Here is a 26,452-nt window from a genome sequence, read left to right as displayed (position 1 = left end):
TGCTCTTCCTCACCCTTCTCAAAAGGAGGTGAAAAGGCTGGAGCCCCGGGGAGGAGCTGACAGAAGACGGCTCTTCCTGGGCCAGCTGCTCCCTCTTTTGGCTCTGCAGACACTCGACTTCACAGGGCCCTAAACGTGGCATCGCTTGAACATCAGAACTGGAGGAAAAACAAACGCAGACGTCTTTTTAAAGGGTAAAGAATGACAGCTAATCACATGGACGCAGGTGGCCCCGGATGTGTAAGTCTGTTTTGCTCTGTGATGGCGCCATGCTGCGAGCCCCTCTCTCTCTTGCGTGTGCGCACGCACACAATAAATCACATGCGACTCTGCTCGCCGAGCGGCCCCGTCTATCCTGGGGTCATCGCAAAATCGCCATTTAATGTTGAACAGCGAGGCTGGCTTTGATATCAGCGGCAGATAAAGTGGAATTCCTTGATTGCCTTGGTCAAAGAGGCGCTGCTCGCTGAGAAAATGATTTATTGGACACGGGGAAGTCGGTGGAGATCAAAGGAGGCCGACGAGGCTGTGACTCACACCGCGGGGCCGGGAGCAGGCTGGGGCTCATCCAATCACTCGCACCAGCGGGGCCCCTGTCACCGCTGTCGCTGCTTTTTAATTGGCCGCCGAGTGAGAGAGTGGCGAGAGCGAGGTGTGAGGAGGCGGACGCTGAAGGGAGGGCGAAGGGGCCCACAGGTCAGCGGAGAGCTCCAGCTGAAGCCCATTACTCAGGGAGGAGATAGGAGGGGTCAGGTGGAGTGGAGGGTCAGAGGAGCACTGATTGCACTGTTCAGAGAGAGTTTCCTCCGGAGTGCATGGAGATTACTCCACTGCAGTGTCTTCTGGGTCAGGGAGAAGGCGACAGGACGCAGCAACGGCGCGGCGGCCGACAAGACGGCGAGCGAATTAAACGCGTGACAAAGGGTAGTATTGATTTTTAACGAGGGAGAAGATTTGCTCCCAAGATTGAAAGCAATATCATATTAAACCCTGTTGTTGGCCAAGAATGAGAAAATAAGGCCTGTGACTCACACCCGCCCCTCCTGTATGTTTTTAATAACTTCCAGTCTGAACTGCAGCACCGAAGAATTACAGCTTGTGAGATAATTGGAAAAAAACATCAGAATGCGAATGCTCGGTTAGCGGAGGAATAAACATTATTCATAAGGTGTTGTCCAGGTGTTATTGCAAAGACGAATGAGGCTGTAAAGATAAAAGCTGACCTCTGAGTAAATGGTCGTCATAACGTATAATGCAAAATCAATAAAGGTTTGATACACATTTATCCCAGAGAACCTTAAGGAATTTCACAAATGCATTACGACTTTAAAATGAATTTAAGGCATAAATATTTTTTCGCTGGCCAGAGGATCGGCGATCGGCACGTAGGCTTTGGAAAACAAACATTGAACAAGATCATTAAGAACATTACGTTTGCAGGTGAGGCTATGAGCTGGGATTCAATTTTTCTGTCTCGATGCTGCTGATAAACTGTTTAAGGGTAGCATAGTCATCAATTGTTGAGACATTTACTCAAGTTAATAAGAATCGTGCTGTAATTAACGTATTAGTTTCCCTTGGAGATTCTTCCAGAGGTTGTTTCAAATGCACAGCTGACTCCACATTTTAAACACTAATTTCATGGTAATTCAGCAAATATTTGCTGAAATGTTCAAATAATTATTTCAATAACACTCCACACCTCCACTCTTGAACCCTCTAAAGTGACTTTTAAGTCAATAATATCTTAAACAGTTCAGGAATTAGCCGATCATCTGTACCTAGTTTTATAGACAAATCCATTCAAGTTTTGTAGGTATCGTCAGAGCTGTGAAAGTTATTGTCGTGATGGTAAAAGAGAATGAGAAGTCATAGAAAAGTGGGCAGAAATAAGCTTCTGAGGAACATGAATGACTGTACAAAATCCACACTGTAATCCATCTAATGAGGTATTTGGCACAGAGCGATATCACCACTCCAGGAAAATCCCAAACCCTTTATTTAACAAAAGCTGGAGATGTAAAATATACTGAATTAATGAAATGTTATCAGTTACTTAATTGAATGAGTCTTGAATAAGTCGACAGCGATAGTTAATCCATAGTTTAGCCTTTTTATGTTTTGGTATTGATTTCTTATTAGCTTTAGATTGGTTGTTTTTTTGTGTGGCGATGTTGGATTTGAGTTCCCACTGCTGTTTCTGGAGATATATTCTGAACACTTTATCCTGCGTAGGCTGCCCATTGATATCTATAGTTGACTAAAGCCATTTTATGGTGAGACGATAATGATGACGGTAGTGTTAGTGAGAGACACTTCTTTGGTTGAGCAGCCTTGTATCTTCTTTAATTTGTCCAATAGGTAGCAAATACCAGATTATTTTTTTGCTTAATGAGATATTTATAATTATAGTATTTATCTGTTGTTTAATAAATAAACTTAAATACCTGCATTTTGTACATTTTTCAGAGCAGTTCCTTTAATATTTTCCCATCTATCAGTATCACGACCAGAGGATGGACCCAAACACAGACGGACACAGAGGTGGAGCGCTGAAGAGTAGCAGTAAATCACTTTTGTGCAGCATTTTACTGTCTAAAAAGTGGGACGAAGATTGATTGACAGACAACCTGTGGGTGCACGTGCATGCGCATGCACGTGATCTCAAAAATACATTCTGTATCAGTAAAGCTCCTAGATAAGTTTCACTTGTGTAATACTGAACATTTCACTTTGTTACACAAGTAGCAATTCTTCTGCTGGAGTTTGCTGATGTGTGCTCGAGATATGAAAGATTATCTATTTTCAACCATATTTTCGGCTCAGAAAGATGCAGAAGATTTACCGCAGTCAGGCCACACTGCTCATAGTATTAGCACTGCATCACGTGCACAGAAACTAATGCAGTGAAAGATTTTGTTTGCATATTCTCTGCGTGCTGGGTTTTATGCAGAGCTCCGACTGAGCCCGCGGAGTGTAAAAAGGGACAGCGCGGAGATGGGGAAAAAATGGAGATTTATAGCTTAAGCTTAATTAAAATCTCCAGAAACTAATGGTGGGAAAATTGAAATGTTCCTTATAGATTAAATTCCTCACGACTGCCTGGTGTCATAGAACAGGGAAGCAGACTGTGACCATCTCGTGATCTCCTCCATGTATAATAGAGTTTCCGACATGTAATTGGAAAGTGGGAGCCGTCTGCGTGAGTTGACAGCTCTCCTTGATACCAAGAGACTGAGCCTCCCAGGTCTGATGCCGTGCTATATTTGACACTTTCAGAAAATAAATTGGAGGCAGCTCGAGAGTTAGAACTGACAACATTAGTCTGTTATACTACTTACCTGTTTAACACCGTTTCAGTAATTGCACATTCCCAACCTAAAACTCTGCAGCCAGTTTAAAGCGAGAGCCCTGGCGAAAAATCCATGAGAGATCAGAAAAGCCATTTGCAGGTGTGATTAATGTTAGATTTTTTTTTGTCTTCAAATTTAATCTAGATTGAAAGGAAAATTCAATTAAGGAGCCCTTTGGAGGTCTAATTTTCAAATTTTCTCACCCTTTAAAAATCCAATTATGAATACCTATATTAGAAGCACAACACTGTCAAAAGTCTATCTGAAATTCATTGGAAAAACAGGACTGCAGTGGTTGCTTTATTAATCCTAATGACCAATAGCTGCAGTTGAAATATGCAGTATTAGTATGGCAATTGTGAGGTAAATTAATCTGTGAAACAGCTTTTATGTGCTACATGGTATAAGCTAATGATATTAATACACTTTGACTTTATTGATTATGAGTCAGTGTAAATCCTGGCTGTAAGGCCTGTAAACCAAATTAGATTGGTTTACATTTATTCATTTGGCAGACTGTCAAATTAAATGATGCATTTAAAATTCCAAGTGGTCAAAAGTCAACAGAGTAAAGGTTTTACATTTGGGGTTACATGTCAAATTTTAAAGCACAGAAATGATATGTCACTAATAGACAAACGACATCAGTAATTAGCCGGATCCGTGAAACGTGTTAGGTCAGCAAAACTCCAAAAAGTTCCCCGCAGATTACTGGAAAAGACACTAATTGAATAGTTTGAAAAATAGTGTGTTTTTCTTTTTCCACTTAATGTTTTGTTCAAAACAAAATGTAGATGCATGTGCTCAATGATGCCATTCAGTTATTTTTATTTTCTGGATACACCTGCACACACCCAAAGAAATAATTTCATTAAGTTGTGTTTTTACTTGTGGCATTATAATAAACTTAATCAGTGCCCTGATTAAAGGAAATAATGTTGATAAAATGTAAATGTCTGCCACACCTTCCTACAATGATTATTTAAAATTACCTTACCGTACCGGAGCCATCAAGGCCGATATCGTTCTTGTCAAAGGGAAGGTGGTCAGTGGTCCTGCAGCTGAGAAACAGATGACAGCTAAATTTCGGTTTTATCGCTTGACTTCACTTGTGTTATCTTGCTTTGACTCAGAAAATTATTTGGGAGTTGTTGTGTTAAGTTGGATCAATAGGAGCCCAATGCTTTTGTGATCAAAACTGTGAAGTTGAGATCATACAATTCTGATCTTTTTGATAATTTTACATTTTAATTCTCACCAACTTGAAAGTGATGGGTAAAAAAAAAAAAAAATGTATTGTTGTACAACTCACAACTGGAGGAGGGCCTTCATTTCGGACCTATCATGGGTCCTGAAATTTGAAACCAAACATCAATGGAACCCTTAAAAAGGAATCAGCAATAGCAAATATATAGTAATTACTTGCTTTTATAAAATGATGAGTGTGGTTTCATGATAACTGACATAGATTCGTAAAAAAATAAATTGAGATTGTTGTCTTTGATGCAAACGAAGTTCAACATACCTGAACAAATTTTTTCACCTAAAATCTTTCAGGGGGGAAAGAAAAAGAAAAAAAAAGCACCAGCACTCGCAGCAGCATGATGGGGCATGCACTTCACGGTTCACACTCTCCTGCTCACCACAACAAACACACTTTTCTGCAGCGATAGTTACGGCACTCCGTGTTGAGAGCTGAAAGCGATTATTGACATGCACAACTAGATCCGTCTACAGTAGAATGAGAGCAGACCCTGAAAAAACTGACTATATTTCACCACTGGGTCGCACTGTCCTGTCTTGGGTCGCAGGTTAGATGATAACGATGAAGTATTTTCTTGCAAATGTAGAAGGTGGAGGGATTATCAGCTGGAATTCATTTTGCAATAACTTGCTTGTGAAATATTACGACTCAGAGACAGAAGCTGCCATTCACCTCAACTGTGATTCACAAATTTTTCATTCGGTTTTCCTGGTAATGACAGCGAGCTACTATTACAATCCATCTGACAATGATGTACAGGTCCATTAAAGCACAACACAATGACGCCATTACACTTGCAGTGCCACACTGAGGAATTCTAGGAAAGCTTGTGTGCAGGGAGAAAATAGCCTGAAACCCGAGCACAGCTGTTCGAGCTGTTCGACGACGTTTCCAACAAAGAATTGAAGCTGCGGCGTACAGCACGCCCTGCATCACAACATATCATTGACCCTGCCGGTTTCGAGTTCCCTCGTTTGCCCTCTACACTTCAAGATGGATGTTTGTCATTATCTGTGTCTGGCCGGGGCCCGATGACCTTTTCCGGGTCCACCGCCGTCAGGGATTACTTATTGATCAAACATTTCAGGGTAAGGAGCTTGCTTTGACTGGATGTGAGCATACAGTAAACACATAGGTCCCACTGACGGGAGCGCCACTGCAGGCAAAGTGAGGGAGAGTGAACCAGCGGTGAAGGTGTGCGCATCTCCTTGACCAAATTAATGGGCATATCGCGCACGGACGTGTGCGTGCGTCTCCTTGAGCACGTTGATGGGTGTATCAACTCACAGAAGGCATTAAAGTTGATGAGGTGGTTTGAAGTGAGCAGTATGACCAATGGGCTGAAGAACGGGCCCCCGGGGACACAAAAACACACACACCCACACACTCTCCGTGTTTCACACTCCCAAACAGGCTGGTTTTTTTTAATGAGGACACTGAACTTTGATTGATGGTAAACGTATGTCCCATCTCTGATTCATGCACTGCATCAAGCTGTTACTCTTTTCTTTGTATCGAGCTGTAATTTTATCCTTCTGGGGTCAATCTGGGGTTGCTCGCCAGCAGGGGAACTCAATATGCTGAATGATGAGTAATGAGCTCACTATGCTGTTTGTCAGGGAGTTAAGCAGCAGTGCTGAAAGTGCAAAGGAGAAGGGGCTTCTGCAATTGCCCCCATCGATGCACAAATCTTCACTCCACAACCCTTTTAATGAAATATGGACACATATATATTTGCCATAGCGATTCACAATGTGGCGTCATCAGTGTCGTGTCGAGATCCTGTTTGGCTCGGTGTGTGTGCAGCTGTTGAGGCGGTGGTTGGCAGCACTGTTCTCCACCTGAGTGTCTCTCTATTGCTTATTGATGGAACACAATAGTGATTCAACCTCCAGCACGCAAAAGGTTTTAAACACTCTGTTGCACAGGAGGCGATGCATTTAATGTCTGAGGCCGCGGGCTCAGCAGAGTGTTTGGAATAAACAGATTGGCTGCACAGAGAGGAGAAAGCCGTTAAGAGACAGTCGAGTTTCATTAACAGAAAATCCTGAGCTAAAGGAATTGCATTGGATTTAAAGATTTGTTTGACAAGTGATCTGTGAGAAGACGGAGCGTGAAAGAGCCAACGCAGTCTCCACTGTGCATGGCATGCGAAACAAGCCCCAGTGAGAAAAATGACAACAAAAAAAAAATAGCACACACTGTACTGTCTATTCATATGTTTAGGCTGGATTCACTTTGTCAAAACAAATACCACTTTCATGATTCTTTCTGTTTGTAAGCTTTTCAGGACTTTAATCAGTTGTTTGTTTAGCATTAGATAACACCATCTCAACATTAGCCACATGCATTATTTATCTGCAGCTGTCAAATTTCCATTGTTTTAAATATTGTTCTGTTAATATGCAGCAGATTAGCAGCGCTGAAGGTTTTGCCGGATGTGTATTGCAGCCGACTGAGCTCGATCTGACCAGTGTGTCCTCCCTCCGGTGCGGTCCGTTCACAGCCTGCTACATTACCCCCTGAAGTACCGCTACTAGTGAGTTTAACGTGAGGGTTTTCGCACTATTAAGTGTGTTTAATCAACTTCTGTGGTGGGATTTTACATGGAGCTCGACTATTCTGGTGACTGTGACCCATGAAAATGTGCAGCAAAACCTCAACCACACGGGCCAAATGAGTTTGTTTTGTTGTATTTTTATTTCTTTTTCAAACACTAAATGTAATTTATATCAAAACTCAAAGTAAAACTAGATTAACTTCAATATGAAGAACACTATACCCATTGGGACTGTACAGTGGTTTTTCAGTCACAAAGTCTGGAGTATTCCTAAGAAATAGTTTACTGTACTTTAGAAGAAGTTTGGAAATGAGGAGGAGCTGAAAACTGTACAGAAGGAGCTGATGAGGATCTCTGAAATTGAAGAACAGCTACATGAAGAGTTTGAAGGACCAGCTGCAGCAGAACATGAACAGAGTCTGGAGAGGGCTGAAAAACATCCCTAAGCAGAAAAACCTGGTTTGTGGGGCTGAAGAGGACAAGAAGTGGGTGAATGATCTGAGTCTGTTTTTCAACAGTTCTGAGAAGTCTGCAGCTTTCCACCTCAACACATCCAGCATCCTGCACTTCCTCCACCTCGAAATCCAACCACCACACAATACCCCGGCTGCTTTACCTCTGTTTATCTTGACACACCAAGCTCCACCTCCCCACTGACCAGGTGAGAAAAGAGCTCAAGAAGATCAAGGCAAGAAAAACGGGGTCCAGAGGACTTCAGCTCCAGAGTGTTGAAGTTCTGCATGAAGCAGCTGTGTATTATTGTGACCTTCGACCTGAAGCCGTCCATGTATCAACTGTAGTTTGGGGCTGGATGAATCCGTCGCCATTATTTCTCTAACTGGCTCTGAAGACAGCTTCCAGTGTGCAAATCAAGTGTCCTGCATGATATTGGAGCCCTTCTCCTTCAAGTCCAAAAAGCAAGTTTGTGAAGCGTTTCTACATTTTGTACCTCTGAAATATGCGTCGCCACATTACAAGGGTCACGCGTCTTGTTCCAGGACCCACAGTGGTGACACATCAGCTGTGGAATTTGAACCAGCAAAGTCTCAATCCCAAGCATAACACTGTCCTTATTTACAATTTAATAGGCTTTCACGTTTCTTTGATCCGGAAGTAGATGAGGCCAATTTCATACATGCTTCTGTTGTTCCTGCCGAAGGTTTGACCCAGTGTACTGACATGAAAAATGATCACTTTACGAGCTCAATTTGTTAGAAAATGGATATTGTAAGCTCCTTATGGAGACTCTGCATGGGGGGGTGAAATGAAGACTTTCTCACTCTCCACAGAAAGTTGGATTGACTTGCATAAATGGAGCTCAAAGCCATGAAATCTCCCGCTTGCATTTCTCATCTCTGTACCGAATCTGTGTTATTTTTTTGGCTTTTCTCTGCAGGGAAAAAAAGAAAAAGAAAGCTTTCTGAAGCATTGATTTATTAGTACTTTTTTGACAACCTGTGTGTCTTTGTCAGGTCTGTGGGGTCCGTCCAGTGTTTGTCACTCTAGACAACAATGAGCTGTCGCTGCTGGCTTCAAAGAGTAACAGCTTTAGTCATGTGAACTCTTCTCCCTTGTGAAAGCTTTGATCTGATGGATAAATGAAAAGTACAAAAATTACTGTTATCTTGCTTGCTTTTAGCAACTGACTCTGTGCCAGCCTTTAGCTTCCCCAGTGCAACAAAATTATTCAAAACACCCAGTTCTGTCCTTGAAAAAATAATGATACTTTGTATTTGTAAAAGACCTTAGAATTAAAATAAAAACATGTAAAAAAAAATAAAAAATAAATAAAAATAAAGACATTTTAACTAATCCCAAAATTCATATAAGAGTCAGTATGGTGATTTTAATATCTGTCAAGTTAATTAAATGATTCAGATTTTGAGTAACTCATCAAAGATTCCTCTCTTTTCATGTTGTTATGACAGAAAACAACAACAACAAAAAGGCTTTAAATATCGAGGTTGGATTGTAACATGTCTTATTCCCTGAGGCAGAATGAAATGCTGCATACTGCTGAATGAATTCCTGAAACACCTGCTGCATGATGGAAGCATTGCATTAGGATCCGTTGCAACGGCACCATTCAGGTAAAAAATGATATGACGCAGCCACATGGCGCCATCAACATCCTTTCCGAACGCCCCTTTTTGGATAAATGCACCGCAAGCCTGTCAAGCATAAGATATGGAGAGTATTGTTGTTGAGCAAACACTGCATATGTTTTATTAGGCAAATGTGTCATCGCAAGATGAAAATTACATTACAGGTTCCTCAGCATGATGTCGGTATGATGAATAGCCCACCGACTGCGTCCTCCAGTGTAAAGGCCTTGACATGTGGATGAGATTTATGTTACTGCTACAACTGATAAATATTCATCAACTAAATAAGCTACAAACATGACTCTGCTGGGCTGATGAAGAGAGGAAATGTGATACCATGGCCTCCTTGCATAGGATACAGGGTCTGTATGAATATAACCTGCAGGTCTCGGCTCTACCTTAATCAGTAATCAAAATTCAAACTGTAACTTTTCATCACTGTAAAATTAGAAGGCTAAATTTAATGAAGGAACCACTTGGTCTTTATATAAATAATTCAACAGTCCATTTCTATTCAATCAAGTATGGTGAATTCGACCATCCACACTGATCAAAAGACATATTTTTGTGCCAGAACTTTTTGTGTGGACTGCACAGTTGGTGTATAGTGCTTATATACCCTAATAATGCCCTCACGTGGATTTACGCTATTAGAGTTTGCACGTTTTCGCTGTGCATGGCCAATTTTTTTTCTCCTATTGAACAATCTAAAGCCTGGCTTATCGAGTGAACTGGAGACCCTAATTGCCATTTATGATTGTGTTGCTCACTGTAAGCCCTGAGATAGACTGTCTGTTCATGGTGTGCAGACTGTCCCTCATCCATTGTCCCCCGGGGCTGGCAGCAGCTCATGGTGACCCTTGATGACCCTGAACTGCTGAAGAGGAGGGATTTTTTTTTTTTTATATACCCTCTGACCCTTCCTTTGTTCTGTCTAATCAAAAGACTGACCTGTTGAGCAGATGCATTTCAGCTGAAAACCACATGCTGTTGATGGTGTTCAATCATGTTCAGTCCACAGGACACGGAATGTTACACAACGATATAAAATCATTTTCCAAATCACAAGAGAAAAATCATTATTAATTATAAATTAATAACTAGAAAAAATGGTGTTGGGGGTGTTCTACTGTTCATTCTGGATTATACTTAGTTCTGAGCAAAACAAATTGATACTGGGAAGTAGTCGGCCATCGGGCTCAAAGTATGGTGAACGTGTCACTTTCTGAATGACTGTTTGAAAAGTTCAGCATGTTATTTCTGGACTTGGTTCATTTGAGATCTTTTTGTCATTTATGGGACAATTTGTCTGGTGAAAAATAATTTCCAAGCAAAGCTGCAAGAATCTGAACAAGCAGCAATTTCGCCACATCAGCCTGCGTAACTGGTGCATCTCACAGAAGACGTCTTCAGTGTGTAGTAGGCAGAACATCTATCTTCGGAGGAAATGCGATCCCATTGCTTCTTTATTTACCCAACTTAATGTATGTTGATGTTGGAAAATAGGATATATTGATTGTAATGAGTTTATCCATCTGTAGTTATCTTGAGTGTAGGTGAGAGTTTTGGTAATAATATGGTGGCAGTCAGTTAATACTGACTCACAATACCACGGAATCTGATGAAGTTCAATACCAGGAAAAATAACTAAATGTCAGTTAAGCTCGAATGCTCCATTTTCATAAGGACATTGAAAAGGAAATTAAAAAAAAATCTAGCCAGATTAATCAGCTTGCATTAGTATTAATAAGCATAGGAGGTTACAGACAATAATGTTTTGTGTCATGTGACAAAATATGGTCAGTAAATTGAGGTGCAATTTGTTCCATTTTGGTTGATCTTAAATGTTGCAATTATAGTTGTGGTAATTAACAAGTGGAGACAGAGGAAAAACAAATCACTCCTTGGAAGTAACTTTAGAAATGCTGCAAAGTGTCATAATAGGATGATTTTTACAAACTATTTGCATTAATAATTCTCACTTTTGAACATATCACACACTTTGAAGTTCAGTGGAATGAAACTCAGCTTATTGCCGACTAATTGTGTTGGGTTGTCAGTCATGTAGTTATTTTGCAGTTTTGATAATTAACGCACTTCCTTTCCTCACCAGAATGAAAATGTCTCAAAACAAATCACAAAATCACAAGTACATATTAACATGAAATTTTACTTTTTTCAAACTGATTTACAATTTTTACACAATACAAAACTTAAACTCTACATTGATACAAAAACACCATTTCCATTTGTCTTCAATTTAAAGCTTGGTGCAATTGACAGGTTATTTTTTTGAATAAACAATAATTTGAAAAAAAGATAATCAAGCAGGCATCCAAAACATCAGAAAACCACAATGTCAATACAAATGTTAATGCATTTATTTCCATACATTTATTGAGTATTGAGCAGAAACAGCAACAAAATAGCATGATTGCTTAAAAAAACAGATCTTCACATTTTCTCTATTCTTTGAAGAAAAGTAGTGATGAGTATAAACGAAAAAGTTCACACTGAACGAAATGGAAATGAAAAAGCGCATCATGAAATCCTCTCTATTACAGAGGTCGTTCCTCTCAATAATTCTTGGAAAAACTTAAACACCATTTCTTTATCCTCTGCCATCTTTCTCAACGAGCGCCCGTGTTACGTCCGATTCCACGATTCCTCCCCGTGTCAGTGTCTCTTTCTCCATCTGTGGCAGTCACACCTCCCCCAGCCCTCGCACCTCTTTCCCCTTCCAGTGTTGTCTGTCTCGTCATGGGATGCGCCTCACAGTCGGAGGGGGTCTGTTGTGACGGCTGTGCATTCCGCTAGCGGGATGTCAACTTTGGCGTTTCCCTCCGTCCATCACTGCCTGCTGCTGCATGTTTGCATTAAATATCACGCTTTGTGTAAGAGAAGAGGGGCGGGATACGTTCGCTTGGCATGTCTGAAGGGAATCTTTCAGCGTCTGATGATTAAGCTCAGTTCTCAGTCTATGTAAGCCGGAACAGTTGGTGGAGCAGGGCGAAGCGGCTATGGAGAAGCTTTTAATATCTCCCTGATGTAAAAGCACCACGGGAGCGTTTGAATATTGTATTAAGGCATACTGACTCAGCGCACACACACACACACACACACACACACACACACACACACACACACACACACACACACACACACACGCACACAGTTATGGATGCAGGCATCCCTCTGTATTTGCATGCAAGCAGAACTACGCTCTCAGACTCGTGAACGCGCGCAAACTGGAACACAGATTCACCCAAACACACCCACACTCGCATACACCCACAAGGTAATGAGATTAGCATTCTGATGTTCTTGGAAAAAATGTGGAGATTTTAGAGGGTAGGGGAAAACTCAGTGAAAAAGGAAATCAAGACTCCCCTTAGACTAGAGTTGATGCAGCAGTGATGACCCAGTTTTCAGACACATATTCCAACACAAACTTCTCAAATAAAAAAAGAAGTGATAAGGTGGGGCTTCATTTTCTTGAAACATAGCCTCTTATGCACTCCCGGAGCTTATATGATGCTCGCAGAGAGTCGGCGAGAAGTCAGCTTGGCTTGGTAATTGAGCCATCGAAGGGTGCTTTGATGTTTGTGCATATGAGCTGACGCAACAGGCTGATGACAGCTCTACAAATCTTCTTCTCTGTTGTGCTTTGCCCCATAAATATTGTGTGGATTTCCCACCGGTCGTTGGGATCTCCCCAAAAGTCAGCCATTTACAAGAAAATCCGCTTGTTTCTGACAGTTTTATAATACATATTTAGTACTCTGGCTTGTTTCCAGGGTCATAAAATAATACCTGGGGGACAAAGTCAACTTCCAAGTTGGCATTGGAATGATTTTATAAGGCAGGAGCGTCATGGCAGCTGTCGAGAAATCACACATTTGCATAACATGAACAGGTGTCTTTTTTTACTCACGACAGATGCCGCAACCGCACTGGTCCCACTTTTACTGTTCCAGTTAAAAACCGACCGACTGCCATGACTTTAAAAATAATGTTTAGATACATTTTGATAGGACTTATCCGTGAGTTGATAAGTAGAGGTTTGCAGAGACGGGAGTGAAAGAAGAAGCAGCAGCAAATCTCAGCTGGATGGATGCTGAATCGATGGTCGACAGGTGACAGCTTCATGGCTGCCACCGCATTAATATTGTCAACCGGAGCCGTTCTCTGTCCTGGTGACAACAAAAGGCATCCAATCGTAATTTAAAACGTGACTTTTGATATATGTGGATGCCTCACATCAATAAAGAGTCATAAATAAATTGTGAATATTGATTGATTTGTTAGTGACACTGCAGGAAGTACGACAAGATATGCTTACTGTGTGTGTGTGTGTGTGTGTGTGTGTGTGTGTGTGTGTGTGTGTGTGTGTGTGTGTGTGGTCAAATACTCAAAAATCTGTTTTGCTAAACCTTGATAGTTTCTCTCCATTTTGGGTAATTACTGTTGCATTAGTGATCTAATGGGGGCATTCTAAGCAAAAATCTAAATGATTTTTCTTTTATTGGGCACATTTACAGCCCACTAAAGTCTTTTTAGGATATTGTAAGACAGTTCTCTAACAATGACATTTAACGAGAGTAGCAAGTGATTCATGGAATGTTTAAAGCGTCGTCTACACATTCCAGTCATATCAGTGGAAGTGTCACAAAAGCAAAATAAAGCAGTGAATCCTCCTCATCGTTCTTTGATGCCCAGATTGTCTCTTTCATTGGACCCTGTGGCCTTACTCTAACAGTCAGAGGATAAAACGTTCTCCAAGTTGCATTTGTTTCATGATCACTGTGCATTTTGTATTCTTTCAGAAGTTATTCATCGTCACATTTCACAGAACAGTAAATGTAAGTCCAGTCATCAGAAGTGACATTCTCACTATTTATATTTTTTTATTCTTCCACGACTTTAAATGTTTCAGACGTCGGCTTCTGACATCTTTGTGTCTTCCTTTCCTTTCATGTTGGGGGAAAAGCAGTGTCCCTGTATTTCTGTTATTCGATTATACAACAAGTAGACTCTCCTCAAGCAGAGGATTCATTTTTGTAAAAAAGAGCAAATGTGAACCAACTATTCAAAAACATCAATAATTGCAACTCCATTAGATGCATTCTGTAATTTCGCATAATTAAAGTTTTATTTTTTTGTCCTTTTAATGAATAGCAGTGACTCGATCCAAAGAAGAATCTGAATGGCTCATTTAAGCATTGTTTACTGCTTGGGTGTCTGGTGAAACAATGAAGCTGAAATGTATCACAGATCAACGGGGACCCTTTTTAAGAAATCTCGCCTCAGTGCAGCTTATTCTGTCCTTGTCATTTGCATGGTAAGTCTGTTTTCTTTCTGAACAGTCTTCAAAAATGAAACTCTGCCATAATGAGGCTCCATCTACAAGAGCCCGACATTCAGTTCGACTGACGGTAGGTCAGTGTGACGCTGACGGTAAAATGAAAGGTAAAACTGGATCTACATGTTCACTTTTTCTGTCGGACTGAATTGTTTCTAAATGAGGGGAATCAGATTGTCCCATTTGAATGAAGACTGAATAAACCTTGCTTTTTAAAGCGACTACAGCTGTTTTTGACGTGATCATATAATCTACCTAAAAGCAGAACAGCACCAAATAGCAATTTTTTGCAAGAGTAATCAAGGTTGATGTGCTACATGTTTTCCCAATTACTTTCAAGTTGCAATACCAAAGAAACAGTTTCATTGTTCAGAATCTGATCAGGAGAGACAAGAATGGGGCATTTGTTTGTTTGATGTTACAAGGTCATCTCCTGCATTGTGCTCTGCTGCTGCTCGTTTTTTCTTTCTCGTGTGATGAAGGAAAAACTGTAACAGGCGCTTAATGCCCGTGAAGGCCCAACAGTGGAAAGCATGTGGATTGGATCACAAGCATGGTTACTCCACCGGCCCCGTCTGATTGTAATTTCAACTGGATAGGGCAAATCTAATCAGATTGAAGTGTTTATTTGTCATGATTTTAATCAGATTTGTACGTGTTCAATAACTACCACTGATGTATAGCGCACCAAAGACTTGCGAAGGCAACAAATGGGCGGCTCTGGTACCATTTTCATCGCAGCAAATCTGTCCACGGAGAACAGATTATTCTTCCTCTGAGCGATCTGAAGAGATAGAACAGAGGGAAAACTGTTATCTTGCAGCAGACGTGGAGGTGAATGAGTGGCAGCTTGTTTGTGTAAAATAACACTCGTGGTGGATTGCACAATGAGAACTCGGATTGAGCGTATCGATTTCTTTCCGAGTCCCTTTGGAAAAGATTCACTGTGGTGTCGCAGGCAGTCCATCTTCAGCTGTGACTTTGTCGGTAGAGCTAGTAAACTTCCAGCTCTAAGGTTGGTGGTTCAACCTCCTAGCTCGTCATGTCAGTACAGATAGTGGTAAGAAGTCTATACGCTGTGGAATATAGAAACAGTTAATTCTGAAATTTCTCAGTTTTACAAAACTTTGACTTGGACCTTGATATTGAATTTCTCATAGTTAATTTATCCAGTTACTCCTGAATCTGGGTATTTCTACGCTGCCTCACATTCACAGCAGCACAGATCATTAGAAAAGAGGAAATTCAGCTTGATTTCTATTAACTTTCTTCCAGTGCGTCGTGTTCACTTTAAGGACAGTATGGAAAAAAAAAGACGAAGAGCATGTCTGGCAGTTCAAGGACTTCAAATGTTTGGCACTTTAGTCAAACGTTTTCTTCAGGTTTGTCACAGCGATGTTGCTCTGAAGAGATTTGTCATATCTTGTCCTTGTCAGACGCAGGCTGTGACTGGGGCTGCGCTCACAATCCGCAGGCTGGGAAACAATGATGTACAGTTGCATAAATGGAGCCGGCCTACTGAGTTGTTTTCTCTATCATTTAGCAACTCGCCTTTAGAAAACAATCTCATTATAATTGTTGGTTATCTGTGATGTTCTTGTAATTGGAAACTAAAATGTTTTTCACCTTGTATGAAATTGTATTAGCGCCTAATGGATTTTATCATCATGACATGCTTGGCAGTGATATTAAAACGTAATAGAAAAATCAGCTTACTGCTATGGTTTTGTTTTAAGCAATTAATGTAACATTGCTTTCCTCTCAATGTTTGTACATTCCCATCTCAAACGAGAGATATCTTCGGCGTCATAAATTGCATGGTGCGGATTCGGCTTCTTTGTTGCTTTGTTGTGAAAATTGATCACTTTTCCAAAAGTCGATGAGATGTATTGAAATGAAACTGCATGTGAAATAGACTTTGAGCAGTCTAAGCCTTTGTTGTGTACAAACAATGCAACTGGATAAAATGGCTAAGTGGTTCAACAAGCCATGACATCCAATAACACGTTTTTGTTTTTTTTTTTAATTCTCATCTTCACACAAATGGCTTTTTTTTTTTTTTGTAATTGATCTGGACTGATATGACTCGGCTGAATGTGAGCCACACATTTGAAGGGTATACAAATGAGAAGGCATCAGATCATTGAGAAATACAGTAATATTAATCAAAACACAAAACACAATGCTTTATAGCTTATGAGCTTATAGCTCATATTTAAAATAATAATAACAATTATGATAATAATTAATTTGATAAGTAATATTAGTTGTAGAAACTTACCACCAATCAAAAAACATCATTTATTGCTTCAAGATATCTTGAATTTAACCCAACTTGGAGGTTGGTGTGGGTAAAATGCCGTGCAGTGGGAGTCCGAGGTTAAAACTGAGTTAATCTCAATGACTGACTGAGGGAGAACAGCTTCACTACATTACTTGAAGTATGTTATCTACTGATAGCTTGAATCACAATACACATGAGATAAATTAATCAAAGGGGTTTACTCAGAGCAGTGGAAGATATATATCCTCCAAATACTCAATTTTTTTTTCTTATTGTTAGATCCCACACATATGTTACCTTATTTAATGTGTGTCACAGCTATTATTTTCTTTGTGCATTTCAATTGTCATTTACCCATGATTGTTTGGCAGAAATAAGGAAACCACTAAAAGATTAAAGTGTTACAATGGCAGTGTGAGGATCTTTTCAAAGTTTCCCACCCTCTCCTCATCCATCACCCTCCTTCTCTTACTTCCTGCCTCTTCTCCTCCTCTTTCTGCACATATGCCTTTTTACTCACTGTTATCCTCCTCTCCCCTCCCCGTCAGCCTGGCTTTGCCGTGGCCCTCAGGCCCTTCATTACCTTGTCGTAGTGCAGTAGCCACTCCTTTTGACTTGCCGCCACTGTGGGATTAACGTTATCTCCATCTCTGTCACTTGCTTATCTATTTTCTAGACTCTTGAAATAAAGCTTGGCCAGACGTGTGATGTACTTCAGATTACCGGAGGCGGGAGGCAGGTATGGAAATCCTCCACCGATTAGATGCCCTTCCGCAGTCTGAGGGAGATGTGCACAGACTGCTGGCAAAACATCTTAAAGATAGACTGATACACTCTAAATCTAAGTCCAAGAAAGGTGAGGAGAAGTTTGCCTTTTTGCCTGTTACTTTACTGCTGTTCCTGTGGAGGAAAACAGCTCTTTCGCTAAGTATCTTTGAAGGAATACTTCTTTTGTAGTGACAGTAAATTAGATTGAATCAGTACCTGATTGCAAGGACACTAAATGGTGAGAACTGCATAAATGGACCACAATAAAGGCCTAAAAATATAAAACTTACTGATGGCAATAAAGTAAGATCACTAAACAAGATTGAATCCAACGCCATGCAAGTCTACCTTCGAGGAGGTGGCAGCTGGTTTATGTTGGAGCTGCTTAACCCCTCCCATATTTAAATACTACAATATATGGTTCAGATTTAGAAGTAAAAATGGCTTTTGTTGTTGAGTTCTTATTGTTTTTTTTTTTTTTTTTTTGTATCAGTAATAATAAAGCAATAATAATAAGAAGATAAAATCCATACATTTATACATACATAGCAACATACATACCCTCTTATGTTCAACACTGTGGGGCACTGGAACACATCCCAGTAATCTATTGGCAAAGATCGGGAACACCCTGAACAGATTATCAGTCCAACAAACACACGGCCAATTTTAAGTTGCCAAAGACCCTCATATGCTTGTTTTTGGACTGCTAGAGGAAACTGGAGTAAACCCGCATATCCACTGGGGAAACATACAAACTTGGCACAGAAAGGCCAGCTTAGACTCGAACCGGGGATATTCTCATGCTGAGGTGTGCGGAAACAAATTTCAAAACACATCAATTCCTGCTTTTTGCCTGGTAAGCCCATGGACACTGATTACGAAGAGTCTGCTGTTGGTTAATCTGATCAGTTTGTTTACTCTGCAGATATTTGGTTGGAGGATATAACACGAACATGACTGTTCAGTTTTATTTCTGCACGGTCTCTTGAATTATATGAAATTCAGATGTATCTGTACAAAGTCATCGGTTATTGGGAAAAAAAAAAAAACAGTTGATGAAAGAGCAGTTGCTTGAGGACTTCTACATGTTGCCGCTTGAGTTTTCTTCTTGTTCCTCACACTGACTAAAGACATGCAGGTAGGCTGATTGGGGATGTCTGGGTTTGTGTCGGGAGGATCGTCCGTCTCTCTGTGTTAGCCCGGTGATGGACTGCTGGTGTGTTCACAGCGTGCCCTGCCCTTCGCCTGGTGTCAGCCGGGATCAGCTCCGGCTTCAGGCTGCGATCCGAGGCTTGTGACGCTTCAGAAGACAAGAGTGTCGGTCAGCAGCCTTTAAGTATCAGGGAGGATTTGGACTGTTGGAAAATCATCACGTAGTTTTTTATTACTGATTTAATCTTTCTGACCTTATTTATATTTATTGAATATTGCTCTCTGGAAGGAGTATCAATATGAAATATTTTAAAGATTTTTTTGTGTCTAAATTTGCTTTTGAAGGTGAAAACACCTGGCTGTCGAAAAATAATCGTGATCAAATTAAGCACAAACATCAAAACAGTCTGAAGTGGATGGGAAAAATCTGGATTGAGATGCTACAAAAATATATTTTTCTCTTTGATTCTCTGTTTCCATTCCTCTCAGAAAAGACCGCACATTTGTTTTCACTCTTGTGTTAAGAGTAGCAGGTCAAACAGTTTTCTACATTATAAATTCATCACACTGTTACATAAATGCTCCCAACGAATAAATTGGAGCAGTGTTTTTCATCCAAATGAACGACCTTGAAAGAATTGTTTCAAAAGTTTTCTTTTAACCACAAAGAGTGTTTCCCACATTAAACTAGAATTAAAAAAAAAAAAAAAAAAAAAGCCGCACAGAACTTTTTTTTTTTACAAATTTGGATAAAAATCACAACACTATAATTTGCATCATTAATATAACAGTCATTTTTGGCCAGCATATGAATAAGCTAATCTCAAAGTGACATTTTGAGCCACCGGAACCGTTGTGAATATTCACTGATCATGCGGCACAGGCCTGCAGAGTTCAGCCAAATTAGTCTGCTGACAGTCACTGATTTACATCAGCACTTCGCTTTGCAGCTTATTGCTGAATTTTACCCTTGTAGATTGTGCTGACACACACCACACACACACACGACATGCCAAACTCGCTCTGTTTTTGACCTGTTGTTCTGTCGTTTCTGTTGATGTCTAAGCACAACAAACTGACTGTTGCCACAGCGTGCTTTCATTGTGCCTTGCAATGATGTGAAGTATCATACTGAATGAAGATTATCGTTATGAGGAACTGTACCCAGAATAATGACTGTGTGTTGTTTTCATGTGCTTCACTCGGTCGTGTATCATCGTTCACCATGTTGGATCATAAATCCACGCTTGAAACATTCTGAGAGGAGCTTGCATTGTGTCATAAATAACTTTTTGGCGGCCACACTATTAGTTAAACTTTTCCTGACCTACAGGGTGGAGGAGGATCATGCTCATTTATCAGCGAGCAAAGTAGGAATGCACCAACAGACCACAAAACTAACCGATCGGAAAATGAAAGCTAAGTTAAAAAAAGAAATGTGGTTAACATATGGAGGTTTTTTTTCAGTCTCTGTTTATCTATGAGGGAAACGTTACAGCAAATCTGTTTACTGTAGTCTGATGTCAGGGATGATCACGTTAAAGAAAAGAGCCTTTAAAAGTTTTCTCTTGATTGGATTTTCTTTCATTTGCTACGGTACTTTTCAGCTGAACCTCAATGTTAGGCCTGACCAATTATTGTATTCAATGAACATGCTTTTCAGAAGTCTTTTTTTTTCCCAGTAGTTTGAATTGAGATGTTCTCAAAAAGAATTTGCGAGTAGTGTTTAACTGAATAAATGACTGAATGTACAAGTGGATGGGTGAACCAGAGTAGGCATACTTTGAGCTGCATGAAGAACAAAATCTACTCTTTGTTAGTATTCATTCCATATAAGACAGTCTGGGAATTCAACTTATGAATTATTATCCAACTTAAACAGTTGATTATATTGAGAGGCAAGATTCTTTTAATGATCTTAGTCCAACATGGAAAGTCTTGAGTTATTTATTTTTCTGTAAAATAAATCTGAAAAAAAAATTAAAATTTCACAGTTTGAGCCAAATTGCAGTGACATCAGTATAAATAATCCATATAAATTCTCAATTATTCTTTTATAGATGTACTAATATTTATGGCAAATCTTCCAGTGAGCAAGCTGATAAATGTTTTCCACAGAAGTCTCTGAAATGAAGACGGCAGCTGCTCTTTGCTCGCTGCGCTCATCAGCGTGCTCTCGCGTCCTCGCGGGTTTCCTATCGCGTGTGAGTGATTTCCTCGGAGCCGAGTTAGGACTGATGGTTATGCAACGCCGCCATTATTCAGGGACAATGGCAGCGGAGAATATGCATGAGTAGACGTTTCACCCCTGCAGTCTGTGAGACAGGGTGTAATTTAATGCAACATAAGTGTTTCTGTACGGTGTTCGGCAAAATAAGTAGTGTGTGAGTGAGGGTGGGGTGTAGATATACAGCAGAGAAAGAGGGAGCACAACAAAGTCATAAAACCGGCGACCGGCTGTGGTTGTTTCCTGTCTGTAGTACTTCATGATGTTAAATGCGTGTCAGGGAAATATATCCACAGGTGTCTGGCCTCTGAGCACTCTGAACCCTCGGTGTAGATCATGCAAATTTATGGTTGCATGTTGTTGCTGCCTCTCCCCACAGTCCTCAGCGCGATTTATGCGCCCAATTTCATGTTGCCGATGATAACAACTGAAAGCAGGAAAGTCAAATAAGCCTGTAGAGGAAAAAAGAAAAAAAAAACACAATGAGGAGAAGATATACTGAGAGAATGGCGAAGGAGTAGTGACAGAAGGCTGCAGTGTATAATTTTAGAGGACATCATTTCCGGCGTTGACTCACGCAAACAAGTCTGCACACAGATTTCACAGAGACAACTGACAGAAAGAGAAAACGATTTGCTTGGACTGACTTCCTCTTGTCACCTGAGCTACAGTTTTTCCGCTTTGAGAGGAGGAAACGGGACTCGGCGTTGTTTTTCCTGCTTTATTTCTCTAGTTTTTGTCTCTTCTGGTTGGGCCTCGCCGTCTCCCTGTCCTGCTTCACCTACAGGCACACATCTGCCAAGGCAGGATTAAGCAGAACGGAACCGCGATTAAAAGGCTTTGGCAACTGTCTTCCCATACATCTTAATAGAATTCAAAAGTCTCTTCTCCTTTTCTGTTTGGGGCAAAATCTGGCTCCGGTCTTGGATGTTGTTGTTATTTTTTCCCCCTCTCTCGCTCTTTCTTGTGTTCATTTATCTGAAGTGAGGGTGCCTCTTTGAGTCGACAACTGGCTTACTGCACTCACGGGCAGGGCAGAGCAGATTAGTCAATTAAATGAAGACATGGAGGAAAAAGGGCTCAGTTTATGCTCATCCTTAAGCCCTTATTCTCTTTCTCTATATAAGCCGCTGAGGGACATCAAATGACCAGATTGTGGGGAAAAGTGAAGAAGACAAATGCGGTACACAGACATGCTTGAACAAACTCTCTGTAATGCCACAAATTGGAAGGAACTATCTTTTTCTAATTTGACCAACAATGGTTCAAAAGACCAGAAAGAAAGAAGTGCGGCCTTAGAAAAAGAAATTGTGCAAAATGCAAAATTCACAAATGGAAGGTTCAAATGGAAGATATAATGAAGGCGGTGTTAGGGTCGCTGGTAAAAAGTGTAACTAACGTCATAATTTGTTGTTTTTGTTTTGTGTTTTTCCCACTTCAAGCTATAACAAAAATAACAATAGTCAGTAGAATCATATTTACTGTACGTTTATGATAATATACCTTCCATCTCAGTTTCCTAATCTTTCATCAATCTCAATTTCTGTTTGTTGTCAAAGGTAAATGGTTGAGGAAGATATTTAGCAAAATGCAGTTAATTCATCAGCCAAGTATTCAACAGAGATTATTTACAGATGGGTATGAATTATGAATCACAATGACTGGAAAATGAATGACAACAACGTTCCACAGGCGGAATACAGGAACAAAAAATGAATAAAACTTCAGGTGCCTCAGTAATAATAGAGGAGATAATTACAGCCCTCTTTGTCGTCGCCGGCGGGATAAAGCAGCATTGTTGCGGCAAAGATCTTTAACTAGCCGCATGTCTGCGCCAGACTTGCTTAAAGGTCAGGCCATTGTGTGAAATTAGCAAAGACAGAAAGGTCATTGAGATTGTTCCTGGCTAATAGATAAGACTCGGGGCCTTAATGGGTTCATGTTTCCCTTTTTTACCACGGGAGGATAATGCACAGGAGCCAGGCCTTTTGTTTCCTACTGACACACACACACACACACACACACACACACACACACACACACACACACATAAAAACTGTCACAAATAAAGTGTGTAAAATGTGAGTGATGAGGCTCTCAGTCTGAGTGGGTGTAAGTTAATGAATAAGAAATGAAATGTAAATTATTACACCATGGTTTGTGCCGCAATCCTCTGGAAAGCGGTTGTGTCGGTAAGTTTGCATCTATGATTGCAATTTCAGGGTTTTTAATAAAGGAGGTGTGTTCTGGAACTTGAGCTGAAGCTGTACCGCAGCCAAAATGCATGTTGGACTAATAAATCATAACTTTTGTTACCGTACAAGGAAGAAAAATGTGTCAAGTATGAGGAGATTAATTTAGAAACCAAGACTGCAAATGAAAAAGGACTGGCAGCATTTCTTAGGACTGTATGGGCTTTTCATCGACCTGCAAAAGACAACAATCTCAGATTATGAAAGATGGCTTTGTCAAGCTGTCTTTTCTTTTGGTATTTGCTGCAATTGTGCTAAAAGAGTACAGAAGTCGTTCAGTATTCTGCACACAGTTTCTTTGGGACATTCTGTTCTCTCGGCGGCTACGCCTGTGGTTATTTTATCTGTTGAATAAAAACTCTTTAGAAGACTGATAGAAAAATTAGAAGAAAGGGGATTACTTTTGTGATAAGAATTCTGTTTTTCCTCACGCCCAGCAGTGGCTCAAAGAAATAGTGCTCTTTTCTACTTTTTAAATTGAGTTATTAATCAGTGACATTTAAGCTACTGAGCGCAAAGGAGAGAAATTAAAACAAAAAAAGTACGAAGAGAGAAACTACAAGTAAAAGGCCATCAAACTCTCTGTGATATGCATTCTGTGCAAGACTGAACTTTATTTGAAGGACAAGGATATATAAATTCTCATTCATCAAAGTACCTATATAAATAGGCATCATGGACTTCTTAACAGAAATATTGAGAGTTGAAGCATTTTTTTTAATTTCTGAAACAACAGTGGGGCCCCTCTGAAATGGACATATTTAGTTCATTCCTGCAAGCTTCTTTGAAAATGCAGTAATTTCATCTAATGCAGCACAATGCCTACAGTGATACACTCTTGTGAGGTATAATCCGAATCCGTAGCAGTGCCAGAGCGAACCCTCCCCCAGGTTTTACTGATTCACGGAGAAAGGCCTCGCAGTGTTTGACTTTCAGGAGCCAATGGCTGACAAGCAACGCTCGTTACCGTCTACGGCCGCTGCGCCGGCGTACCCGTTGTCGCGGATGCCATCTCGCCTCTCCGTGACGGGAGTCGAGACGTCGCGGAGGCAGAATGTTTGGTCCCGTCTTCTGTTTCTGTGTCGTCACACAAACGGCGGGACGCAATTGGCACGCAGCTCGCCCGGAGCGTATACCTTCTGTGTGAAAGGAGCTGTGTGAAATACGGGTGACTCAGCCGCCCCTCACTCAAGATGTATTCACGGCTCTTTAAGACCTATTTATACGTACATTTTCCTGTTTGTGTTTTTTTTTATTTATCACTTGATGTGTGGCAATGTAACCAGCATGGAGTCAGTATGTGGCCAAACCAGAGCTGATATGTAATCAGTACGTCTTCACTGACAGGTTAGAGTTACTTCTTAAACCATCACCACTTGGTGCAACATTTCACTTCCATCGTTGACATTTCAGAAGGAAAACTCGTACTTTCTACTTCACTACGTCTGTTTGACAGCTTCATATTTACTCCTCAGATCAAGATTTGACACCAAGGATAACATAACAAGCTTTTAAATCTCAACTGCTCAAGATGAAACCAGAAGTTCCCCACTTTGTTGCTTCCTGACATCTCACAAAAAGCAGCACGCAGCCGGATTTCGTTTCACATGCCTTTGTTTTTAGCAGCTCCTCTGTAAAGTGGTTTACCCTCTAAACCTATCACATCACTTCAGTGAATGTCTCAAACTTTCATTATATCTGCAAAAAATTCAAGATCAGAGAAGTATGAAAGTTCGACATTAATTTGGAAATCAAAATCAAAACTTTGTTTCTTCTTCTTCTTCAATCTAGTGCTTGTCTTACAACTGAAGCAGCTACAGTGTAACAAAAAATATCTGCTTTTCCATCTAGCTTTCACTTATTTATTTATTTATTGCCTTTCATCTGCTCCCTTCTGGTGTCAGCACAACTAATCATGTGATCTCCATGTTTGATTTGGCACAAGTTTCTCCAACAGTTGCCTTTATTGATACAACCTGAAAGGTTGGTGGTTAAACTCCTCACTTATTCTTCTAGAACACAACTGCTCATTCATCACAAAGATCTAGAACACTGAGACAACCAAGCTTTGAAAGACGTTCCTGAACAAATACGGTTTGTTCCGTTGTTCATTTCATCCCGATTTCCTGTTCGCTCTTGGCTAAGCTTGTAATAGGAAGTGAAATCTACAATGTCACAATATAAGTTGAAAAGTTTTAAATAAACATTTTTGTAATGCAAAATATATTATTACCATCCACGAAACAAATTTCCAGTTTAAAAAAACAAACAAACAAAAAAACAATTAAACTAAGCTCTACTTTTAATGATGAGTTTGTCGGTAGATAAAAAAAAAAAAAAAAAGTGAAGCACCTTCATCTCATGTGCAATTTAAGATTTTACACCAGTTGCTGTTTAATTCGCTCAATCAGAGAAGCGGCGTGCACTGATGATGTCTGGCAGAAACAAATCCGGGGGCTGCTCCCCTGACAGTAAATACAACTCCAACTCCTGGGAGACAGTGACAGCAGCCAGGGTAATTTCACTGGGATATGGAATAATTTCTGAATCACAGCTGGAAGCCGTTTCAGATACAACTCATTTGCATACACCACCTCAAAGACAAATGTGTTTATTTGTCGCACTGCCTTAGCATGTGGGTAAGACTTACTGGGGTTTTACTCTGATCATACTTATGTGAAGTATGCTAAAAAATAAAGTAGGATCAGTCATAAAACTGGATATGGGTCTGAAGTCATGGCCACCGGTGTTTTAGCTTCACGGCCTTTGACAGGAAGCAGTTAGCAGCTGAGCATCATCCTTGGGGTGCCTTCGCCCTCTTCTTCACAGAAGACTCACAGCAGGATGGCTTCAGAAGCTGCTCACGAAATAAAGGCAAAGTAGTTGGTCCATAGGGAATTATGTAATTGTGAGGATTGAAGTAACACATACACGCACAATTTACCTTGAATTACACTCACTTTCACAGAAGTGAATGGAATCTGAATTCCAGCTGACAAATGGAAGCACAAATATTTATGCCTGTTTCATAAGTTTGTCATTATCAAACGTGCTGTTTTTTTGTTTTTTTTTTTTTTTTTTTTTTTGTGAGTCACATCATGAATTTATCCCACTAGATCTAC

General features: G+C 40.3%; 1 protein-coding gene across 2 annotated transcripts in view; it reads left to right on the top strand.

The window, feature by feature from the left end:
- The window catches only part of brinp2 (bone morphogenetic protein/retinoic acid inducible neural-specific 2), a 189,472-nt gene that overhangs the window by 15,331 nt on the left and 147,689 nt on the right, over positions 1-26,452 (top strand). Inside the window, exon 1 of one of the 2 annotated variants that reach the window (XM_030115652.1) lies at positions 17,482-17,667. The exons of the other annotated variant lie outside the window; for it this stretch is intronic. The gene's annotated coding sequence lies outside the window, so the exon portion shown is untranslated. Of the gene's footprint in view, positions 1-17,481; positions 17,668-26,452 lie in introns of those variants that run through there. 2 annotated transcript variants of the gene reach the window in all.

Source organism: Salarias fasciatus, chromosome 18 (assembly GCF_902148845.1).
Source record: "Salarias fasciatus chromosome 18, fSalaFa1.1, whole genome shotgun sequence".
Taxonomy (NCBI): domain Eukaryota; kingdom Metazoa; phylum Chordata; class Actinopteri; order Blenniiformes; family Blenniidae; genus Salarias; species Salarias fasciatus.
Note: the sequence above shows the minus strand (reverse complement) of the source record. Positions and strands in the feature narration are given on the sequence as shown.